Below are 9,681 nucleotides of genomic sequence, written 5' to 3' on the forward strand. Positions count from 1 at the left end.
TTTTTCCACTTAACTTCCACTTTTCATGACCAATTAATCCATACATAGTGCATCCTTCATTAATACTCAATATCTGTGCTCAAAGTGTACCAGATGGAAATGAAGTGGTCAATCAGATTCAAGGTCGTTGGAAATGTGTTCTTTCAAAATCCTCCTGTCTGTCACTGCACAATGGATCAAATGTACTTCTTCACCCTCAGTCCTTCCAAAGAAATGGAAGACTTACCATTAGAAAACATAGAAACAGAGGAAACCGATGGCACAAAAAGAACCATTGGTCTGTGGAATCTGCCCTTTGAATTTTTGTTTGCTTCTTTTTTTATTTTCTTTTTAATTAATTAATTATTTTACTGGGTGATCTTGGGCCAGTCACTTTCCCTTATCCCTACAAGCAGGCAGTGGCAAACCATTTCTGAAAAACCTCACTGAAAAAGCTGCAGGAACTTATACAGTCAAGAGGAAGGGAGGGAGGGAGGGAGGGTGGGTGGGAGGGAGGGAGGAAAGAAGGGAGGGAGAAGGAAGGATAGGCGGGTAGGTAGGTAGGTAGGTAGGTAGGTAGGGAGGTAGGTAGGGAGGAAGGAAGGAAGGAAGGAAGGAAGGAAGGAAGGGGAGGGATGAAGGAAGGAAGAGAAGGGAAGGGAGGGTGGGATGGAGAGAGAAAGGGAGGAAGGGAGGAAGGGAGGAAGGAAGGAAGGAAGGAAGGAAGGAAGGAAAGGGGGGAGGAAAGGATGGGAGGGAGAAAGGAAGGAGAGGATGGGAGGGAGGGAGGAAAGAGGGGAGGGGGAGGGGAGAGAGGGACGAAGGGGAGGGAGGGAGAATGAAGGGTAGGTGGGTAGGGAGGGATGGAGGGAGGAAGGGAAGGAAGGGAGGGAGGGTGGGTTGGAGATAGAAAGGGAGGAAGGGAGGAAGGAAGGAAAGGGGAAAGGAAAGGATGGGAGGGAGAAAGGAAGGAGAGGATGGGAGGGAGGGAGGAAAGAGGGGAGGGGGAGGGGAGGGAGGGACGAAGGGGAGGGAGGGAGAAGGAAGGGTAGGTGGGTAGGGAGGGAGGAAGGGAAGGAAGGGAGGGAGGGTGGGATGGAGAGAGAAAGGGAGGAAGGGAGGAAGGAAGAAAGGAAGGAAAGGGGGGAGGAAAGGATGGGAGGGAGAAAGGAAGGAAGGAGAGAATGGGAGGGAAGGAGGAAAGAGGGGAGGGGGAGGGGAAGGAGGGACAAAGGGGAGGGAGGGAGGGAGAAGGAAGGGTAGGTGGATAGGGAGGAAGGAAGGAAGGAAGAGAAGGGAAGGAAGGGAGGAGGGAGGGTGGGATTGAGGGAGAAAGGGAGGAAGGACGGAAGGGAAGGGAAGGGAAGGGAAGGGAAGGGAAGGGAAGGGAAGGGAAGGGAAGGGAAGGGAAAGAGGGAGGGAGGGTGGGAGGAATTATTATTATATTATTTTTATCTTTATTTTATTTTGTCAGATGATAGATATGTTTATCCCAAGCAATGTATAAATAGCTTACGAATGAAGGTAAACAAAAACTTAGTTGTTTAAATTGTAAGTTGTATAAACCTAGTTACTGAAGATTGACCCACTACCTCTGCTGGCAGTTGGCTCCAAGCTTCCTGTGCTCTTTCTGTGAAGTAATACTTTCCAACATTACTTTGGAACTTCCCTCCTGTCAGTTTGAGGGTTATGCCTCTGTGTTCTCGATTTTTGCTTAATGTTGAAAATACACAAGAATGTAGGTTGGATCCTTGGCCATCTAGTCTAGCAGTCTTTTCTCACAACAGCCAACCAACAGCCAAGGAGGCCCACTAGTCGCCTAGTAGAAGGTCTTCAGAGACAGGTAAATGAAGATTCAATCATCCGGGCCAAAAGTATCTAAAAAGGTTAAATCATGGTAACTGGACTAAAGTTTATGAAAACTGAGACATTTTGTTACTCATCCACGTCACACCAGGGGTGGGTTCTACTTACCTTTACTACCGGTTCACAGTGGGGCCACACACGCGCATGAGTGAAGCAAGCACACACACTCTTTTGTGCATGCGCAGAAGCGTTTTGGTGACGTCGGGGTTGGTGGGCGGAGCCTCCTGCCAGTTTTACTACCGGTTTTATAGAACCGGTGCGAACCGGGGGCAACACACCACTGTGTCACGCCTTCAGTCAAAATGAAAATTTGGGTAGGCAGCAGTGGTGGGTTGGTCCCGGTTCGGTCCGGTTCTCCCAAACCGGTAGCGGTGACGATATGACGTCACCGAAGTGGTTCTGCCCCCCCACCCCCCTGCATTATTCTTACCTTTTATTTGGCCCCACCCCCGATCTATTGCTGCCTCCTGAGTCCCAGCTGATGGCTAGAGGGAAAAAAACTGTTTAAACTCTTGCTGTGGGGCTTCAAAGAGCCGCCCTACAGCTGATCAGTGTTAAAAGATCAGTGCCTGCAAAAATAAATGGGTAGATCAGTACAGCTCTGCAAGCAGTTAAAAGCCTGGTAGACCAGTACCTCTGCTAAATCCTAAATAATTGTCACATGACTATCAAGCCATGCCCACAAAATAAGCCACACTCACATAAGCCGTAGTAAAAAAAATTATAACCCACCCCTGGTAGGCAGAGAGTGAGAAAGTCATTGGAATGTACATCTAATTTTGGGAAGAAACTACCAGCAGTCTGTATGGCAAAATATCAGGGTTCCAAGTAACACCCCCAATGAAAGAAAACTCTGAGGCTTGAAGTTCCTCAAAGTTCCATTTGATTAGAGATGTCATATTGGCACATCTGGGAAAACCCGAATCTGAAAGCTTCCAGGTTTTCCCCATCCAAAGGAAAGTCCAAGTTCCTGCCAAATGCCCACATGTCCATCACATGGTCCAATCCAAGCACCTTCCCAACTGGAGATGCCTTTCAGTTCCAACCCTTCAGGTGTAGGGCAAGACGTCCTTGACTCTCTGAGAAAAGAATGTTATTTTGACTATATATCACCCTGGCTCCATACAATCCTCCCTCCCAGTTTCCCAGCAGTAAATGTGGCAGGCCTGAAGGCCCAAAGCAAAAGATGGCTTCCAGGTCTGACACAAGAGTTGGTTCTTTCCAATGACTCTCTCTGCCTTCTTCATTTTGACTGAAGAAATTACTTGGATGAGTAATAAAAGTCTTAGTTTTAATAAACTTCGGTCCAAGTCCCCATGATTTAACCTTTTTAGATGTCTTCAGAGACAGTGCCACTGCATCAAAGATAATAGACATTGATTGCACAGGACTTCTGTGAATCAGTGTAATGTTTTGTTGTGTTTTTGTCCTGAATCCATCCAGGCTGATAGACAACAACACATCTTATGATCACTCTTTGCTTATACAATCTCAGTCCACCTTCATTTGGTCTGCTCTTTTCAGACTGTAAAAGCAGTGTGTATTTTCAAGTGATCTCAGGACAATTGCTTTCTTCCTCCTTCAACACACACACACACACACACACACACACACACACACACACACACACACACAAAGAGTTTCCCTAAGCTGTCTAAAATGAAAGATGATCAAATCCTCAGCAAAGTATTTAGACAAAGACTCAAAAAGAAATAGTTTTCTGTATCACTTTGGTACTGAGAGTGCAATTTTCCTGACATGAAAAAAAGGTTTTTACCGAACAGCCAGATGGTAAATAAACCACACTTCATCACTTAAGTTCATGCCGTGCGTTACCTCGCATTTTTCATCAATTCCCACTTTAAGCCTAACACAGTGAATTCAACAGCGAAATCGCATCTTTCTTCTCCACGCTATCAATCCAAGCTATGAATATTAATCTCTTTTGTATCTGCAGAAGTAATTACTTCTAATAAACCAAAGAGTTTCTACTCAGTAAATAAAAACTAGAAGGGGTTTGGGGGGGGGGGGAGTATACAGATTTTCAGCCTATTGGCTAGAGTTCTTAATGCTGGAATCTGTCTTCTAAGTTTCCAAAAGTTAGCTGTCAGGTTTCAGTGTCGTCTCAAATAAAATTGCATTTCCAAACAAATAGTCTTTGATGAAATCTTTCATTTATTAAGCACGACAATCTGTCCCCAATTATATTGTAGCCAACACTGACTTCCTGACCCCAAACCTTCCCTTTCCATTCCCCAATTCTCTGCATCTCATTGACCATCTTCCAAATCACTCTCCCCATATCTACTACTTCAGCTCCCAGGAATGTCCCTCCTCCCATCCCATCTCCTAGGGGATATTATCTTCAGGGAAAATAAGTAGGTGAAAAGTCAAGCGTCCTCTTGCCAGCTGCCCCCTCTTCTCCTCCTTATGTCAGCACTGGAACGAATGTAGTTTGGAGTGCTGACATAGTTCTGCTATGGAAGGGGCTAGGACTATTTATTTGTTTATTTGTTTGTTTGTTTGTTTGTTCGTTTGTTCGTTCGATTTATATGCCGACCTTCTCCGGAGACTCAGGGTGGCTTACAATGCCTTAAGCAATAGCCTTCATACTTTTGTATATATCTGCTTAGTAGGGCTTTCGGGGGCCCCTAAGCGGTGTTCTTTTTTATACAAAGTCAGCTTATTGCCCCCACAAACCGGGTCCTCATTTTACCTACCTCGGAAGGATGGAAGGCTGAGTCAACCTTGAGCCTGGTGAGATTCGAACTCGCAGTAATTGCAGGCAGCTGGCAGCTAAGTGCTACTTTAACAGCAGTTTAGTCTGCTGCGCCACCAAGGCTCCTGTTTATTTTATTATTATTTTTTTAAAAAAATCTTTATTTATTTATGATGGGTGCTCCATCATGGGAGGTTTTTAAGAAGTGATTAGACAGCCATTTGTCTGAAATGGTATAGGTTCTCCTGATTGAGCAGGGGGCTGGACTAGAAGACCTCCAAGGTCCCTTTCATCTCTATTCTATTCTAAATTCTTGGAGAAATTTCTTGACAGTGAGAACAATTAACCAGTGGAACGGCTTTGCCTTCAGAAGTTGTGGGTGCTCCATCACTGGAGGTTTTGAACAAGAGACTGGGCAACCATTTGTCTGGAATGATATAGGATTCCTTGCTTGAGCAGGGGGCTAGACTAGAAGACCTCCGAGGTCCCTTCCAGCTCTATTCTATTCTAAATTCTTGGCTATCTTAGCATAGCATCTATTTCAATGGTGTTTCTGAGCTTGTGGTTTCAAGGTGCCAAAGCTGCTGGTTTTGCACTTTCTGGTTGCACATCACACAATTTGTTTACAATGTCCAGGCTGCTCCTGCTCCACTGTCCCTTCAGCATCTGCTTGTTGATATGCAGAAGTGGCATTTGTATCAATGTCTCCTTTATTTTATTCCCCTTCTTGGAAATAATCTGGACCAGTCCCTGACCAGTTTTCTTGGAAAAGTTTTTCAGAAGAGGTTTGCCATTGCCTCCTTCCCGAGGCTGAGACAGAGGGACTAGTCCATGGTCAACCAGCTGGCTTCGTACCTAAGGTGAGACTAGAACTCATGGTCTCCTGATTAAATATCCCTTCAAACTCTATTATTCTAGGTACTATATTCTGTGTTCTGTGATTGGAGATCATGGGTAGCAGTGTAAGCTTGCATAAAACAAAGTTTCACGGTTCAATTCTATGGGAACTACTCAACTGATGCCCATGCGTGAACTTCTGAGCAAAGAAAACATAGAAGTAAATCCAGAAATGGAAATTATTTTGCACCCAATATCAGATGACCTTCATTCTTGTTGGAGATAATAATAAAAAAGGCTATGGGATCACACCACAGGTTTCAGGGCAAAAAATTTTTTATTGCAATCTGAACCAATGCAATTAAATTTGGGGAATAATCATTTAACTAAAGATCAGTGGTGGGTTTCAAATATTTTTACTACTGGTTCTGTGGGTGTGGCTTGGTGGGCGTGGCAGGGGAAGGTTACTGCAAAATCTCCATTTCCTCCTGGTCAGCTGGGACTCGGGAGGCAGATAATAGATGGGGGCGGGGCCAGCCAGAATTTTTACTTTCTCTGAACTACTCAATATTTCCGCTATCGGTTCTCCAGAACTGATCAGAACCTGCTAAAACCCACCTTTGCTACAAACGTTGTCCTGTTTTGGAGAATATTCTTCCCTGTTTTATTTCCCATTAGTGTCTAATCTTGTCTACTGCTGAACTAAATGAAATAAAAGGTTCACTTTTTGCAATATTTTAGGTTATATGCTAACCAACTAAATCAGGGTTTAAAACCGTTAACCTAATTTCACAACCGTTGTGCCAGAGAACTGGTAAAAATAACCTGTTATTTTTTTTTTCCCCTGCAATTCAATGACTGGGGGAAAAATATTGAATAGGAAAGAGAATTGAGGTGAAGTACTGGAAATACATTTTTAGAAAAAAGTAAGAAAACCAGATATTTCTACTTATTTCTTGCAGTTCTGCTTAATACATAACCCTCAGAGGAAGTGGCCATTAAAAAAAATAATCAGTACATGCATATATTCTTGGATCAGAGAAGGGAAGGGAAGGGAAGGGAAGGGAAGGGAAGAGAAGGAAAGGAAAGGAAAGGAAAGGAGAGGAGAGGAGAGGAGAGGAGAGGGGAGGAGAGGGGAGGGGAGGGGAGGGGAGGGGAGGGGACGGGAGTAATGGAATGGAATGGAATGGAATGGAATGGAATGGAATGGAATAATAGAGTTGAAAGGGACTAGGCCAACCCCCTGCTCAGGCAGAAAACCCTACACCACTTCAGATAAATGTTTGTCCAATCTATTCTTAAATACTTCCAGTTTTGGAGAATTCACAACTTCTGGAGGCAAGTCATTCCACTGGTTAATTGTTCTAACTGTCAGGAATGTTTTTCTTAGTTCTAGGTTGCTTCCCTCCTTGATAACATAACAATATTCTGCAAATACTAAGACCCAAGTGACTGATTTCAGAGCTTCTGGGAGGCATGGTTTAGTAGAATAAGAGACAAAAATCAACCTAAGCAGCAATTTTGTTCAGCCAAAGGACAATGAAATCTTCAAACTAACCTGAAAACACACTGAAATAATGTTTTGTGTAACCGTGTTGTTGTTATGTAACCATTTCAATTGACCATTAACAGATGTGCAAAGTAAGAATAATGAACTTCAAAGCTGGTGGAAAAAATAGAAACTCAATGCAATCAGGTCTATTGAGAAAGTACAATAATAATGAAGAATAACAAGGATGCTTAAATACTGGAAAATCAACTCAGACTATGAAGACTTATTCGGTTCAAGATGGAGTTAAGGTACAAATGAAAATCGGACAACAAAGTCACTCAAAGGCAGGGACCAAGCTTCCACTAAACAACAGTAAATTAGACACACAGCACAGTCTAAAGCTGACAATTCTGTGTTCTATAGGGGACATGGTGGCGCAGTGGCTTAATAATGTTGGAACTGCTGGCCAGAAATGGTTTGTACTCCAGCGGTTCGAGTACGGCTCAGCGAGATGGAGTGAGCTCCCATCACTTGTTCCCTGGCTCCTGCTCACCCAGCAATTCCAAAGTATGTAATATTGTAAAAAATATCTACAGACTCCTCACATCCTGGACATAAATTGGAAGCTAGTTTGACACCCCTGGTCTAGTGGTATTGTGTGAACCTACCTCATAAGAGCTATCTAAAACACTCACAGCCAAGAAAACCTCTGCATATAAGCACACATTATGATTTATTAATTGTGCCTATACACAAGGATCTATCAACTAACGGTCAACATAAATTAGAGCTTAGATGAGAGTTAATGGAATTCAAGAGGAATTGGATTTAGACTGCTTGTGGGAATGTAACAACTCTTGGCTGATCACTCTCTTGACTCCGCCACTAGGCCCTGCCTGTCCTTCTCCTACAGGTTAGTTATGAGCTGGGGGTAAGGAAGAAAGAATTAGTTTTAAAAAATCTTTATTTATTTGGTTTTGTATCTTCCCTTGTGGTTTATGTCAATGTGAAGGAAGATTTCTATTGACTGTTCAACAATTAAACTGTTTTGACCCAGGCCCAAGTAGGTAGTAATCGACACAAACAATTTGAAAACAAACATACTTTATTAGAACAGCTGAGAATTAACTCATTCTCAGCGTAGTCCAAACTAAATTAAATTAAAACAAACTCTTCATAACACAAATTCTTCAGTCTAATCACCAACCTTGGTATAATTAGGCAAACTGCCAAAGGCAAAAGTTCAAAAGCAGAAGACGCCGACAAGAGATAAGTGCAGCAAGACTATCAACGTTGTTTTCCGACAAAGAGGCCAAGAGCTGTTGCTGGTCTTTTAAGCCTTATGGGAGGGGCCAATCATCTCTTGGCCTTACTCCCGAGTCGTCCTCTTTGCTTTAGCTGCTCTTGCCTTCTGGCAGCTCTTCTCATATGTGCACTAGGAACAGGCTCCTCCTGTTCCTCTGCCTCTCTACTGTCAGCCTCTAGAGGCTCCAAAGTCCACACATCACTCCCAGATGGCCCTGGCCCTATCTCTGCCTCCAACGCAGAGCCCTCATCCAGGCCTTCCCCAGCCTCCAGGACTGGCACATGTTCTTCCTCAGCCTCATCGCTGTCCGACTCTGCTGCCAGCTCCACAGACTGCTGGCGAACCACAACATAAACATCAAGGCAAGAAGTAGCAACATACCAACAAACTTAATTGTACATAAGAAGCTTCAGCACTTCACACCCCTCTATTTTAACATCCTGGATGCTGCTTCTGAAAACATAAACATCAGTCATGTCTATCCAAAAAGGAAAAACCTAGAAGCCACAAATTTCATTGACGTTATCTTATTAAACCAAAGCCAAACTGATTATAAATTGGATTAGAATAATTGACAAATCCAAGCTTTGAAACCTCAACGGGAAGTTCTGGGTCACTAGGAAAGACATAATTGGGTGAAATATGTGAGGTAACCTGAACCCATCTAGATAGAGAAGAGGCAGCCGTAAAATCAGAAGTCCAGAATTTGCCATAATTTTACTTGATATTCTTAGCTGTCAACCCCTTATAACAACTCTCAAAATTGTATATATGAGTTTTCGTTGAACTGAACCTGCCATCTTCACCAAGGTTTGAATCTGTGAAAGAATTACTGCCAGATTTTAGTAAAGGAGTTCACAAATCCTTAATCCTAAAATAATAAATTAAATTGTTTTTTAGATGAATATACTCAATATCCCTTGCACGAGTTTTTGGTTCTGCTGGATTCAGCCTGATTTACTTCACAGATTTATATTTATTTATCATTAAAGTTCTATGCCTCCCATCTCACCAAGGCAACTCTAGGCAGCTTACAATTAAACAACTGTAATTAAAATTAAAATTTAATTGTAACTATAATTAAAATAATAGGCATCGTGGCTCAGTGGCTTAAAAGATGCCAGAGAAGTTTTATACTCCAGCGGTTCGAGTCCTACCACGCGTCATGGAGTGAGCACCCCTCCTTCCCCTCAGCGCCTGCCCACTTAGCTGTTTGAAAGCATGCAAATGCAAATAGATAAATAGGTACCACATTGGTGGGAAGACAGCAATACTCTGTGACATCATGCTGGTCACATGACTGCAGTAACATCTTTGGACAGCACTGGCTCAATGGCTTAAGGAAAAAGAGATAACTATCACCCTCTAAAGTTGGTTATAAATACTGGAATAAAACCCGATGCATGGAGTCTAGAATAGAATAACAGAGTTGGAAGGGACCTTGGAGGTCTTCTAGTCCAACCTCTTGCTTAGGCAGAAAAC

This window comes from Pituophis catenifer, unplaced genomic scaffold (genome assembly GCF_029215685.1).
Source record: "Pituophis catenifer annectens isolate HBS135680 unplaced genomic scaffold, rPitCat1.0.hap2 SCAF_16, whole genome shotgun sequence".
Classification (NCBI taxonomy): Eukaryota; Metazoa; Chordata; class Lepidosauria; order Squamata; family Colubridae; genus Pituophis; species Pituophis catenifer.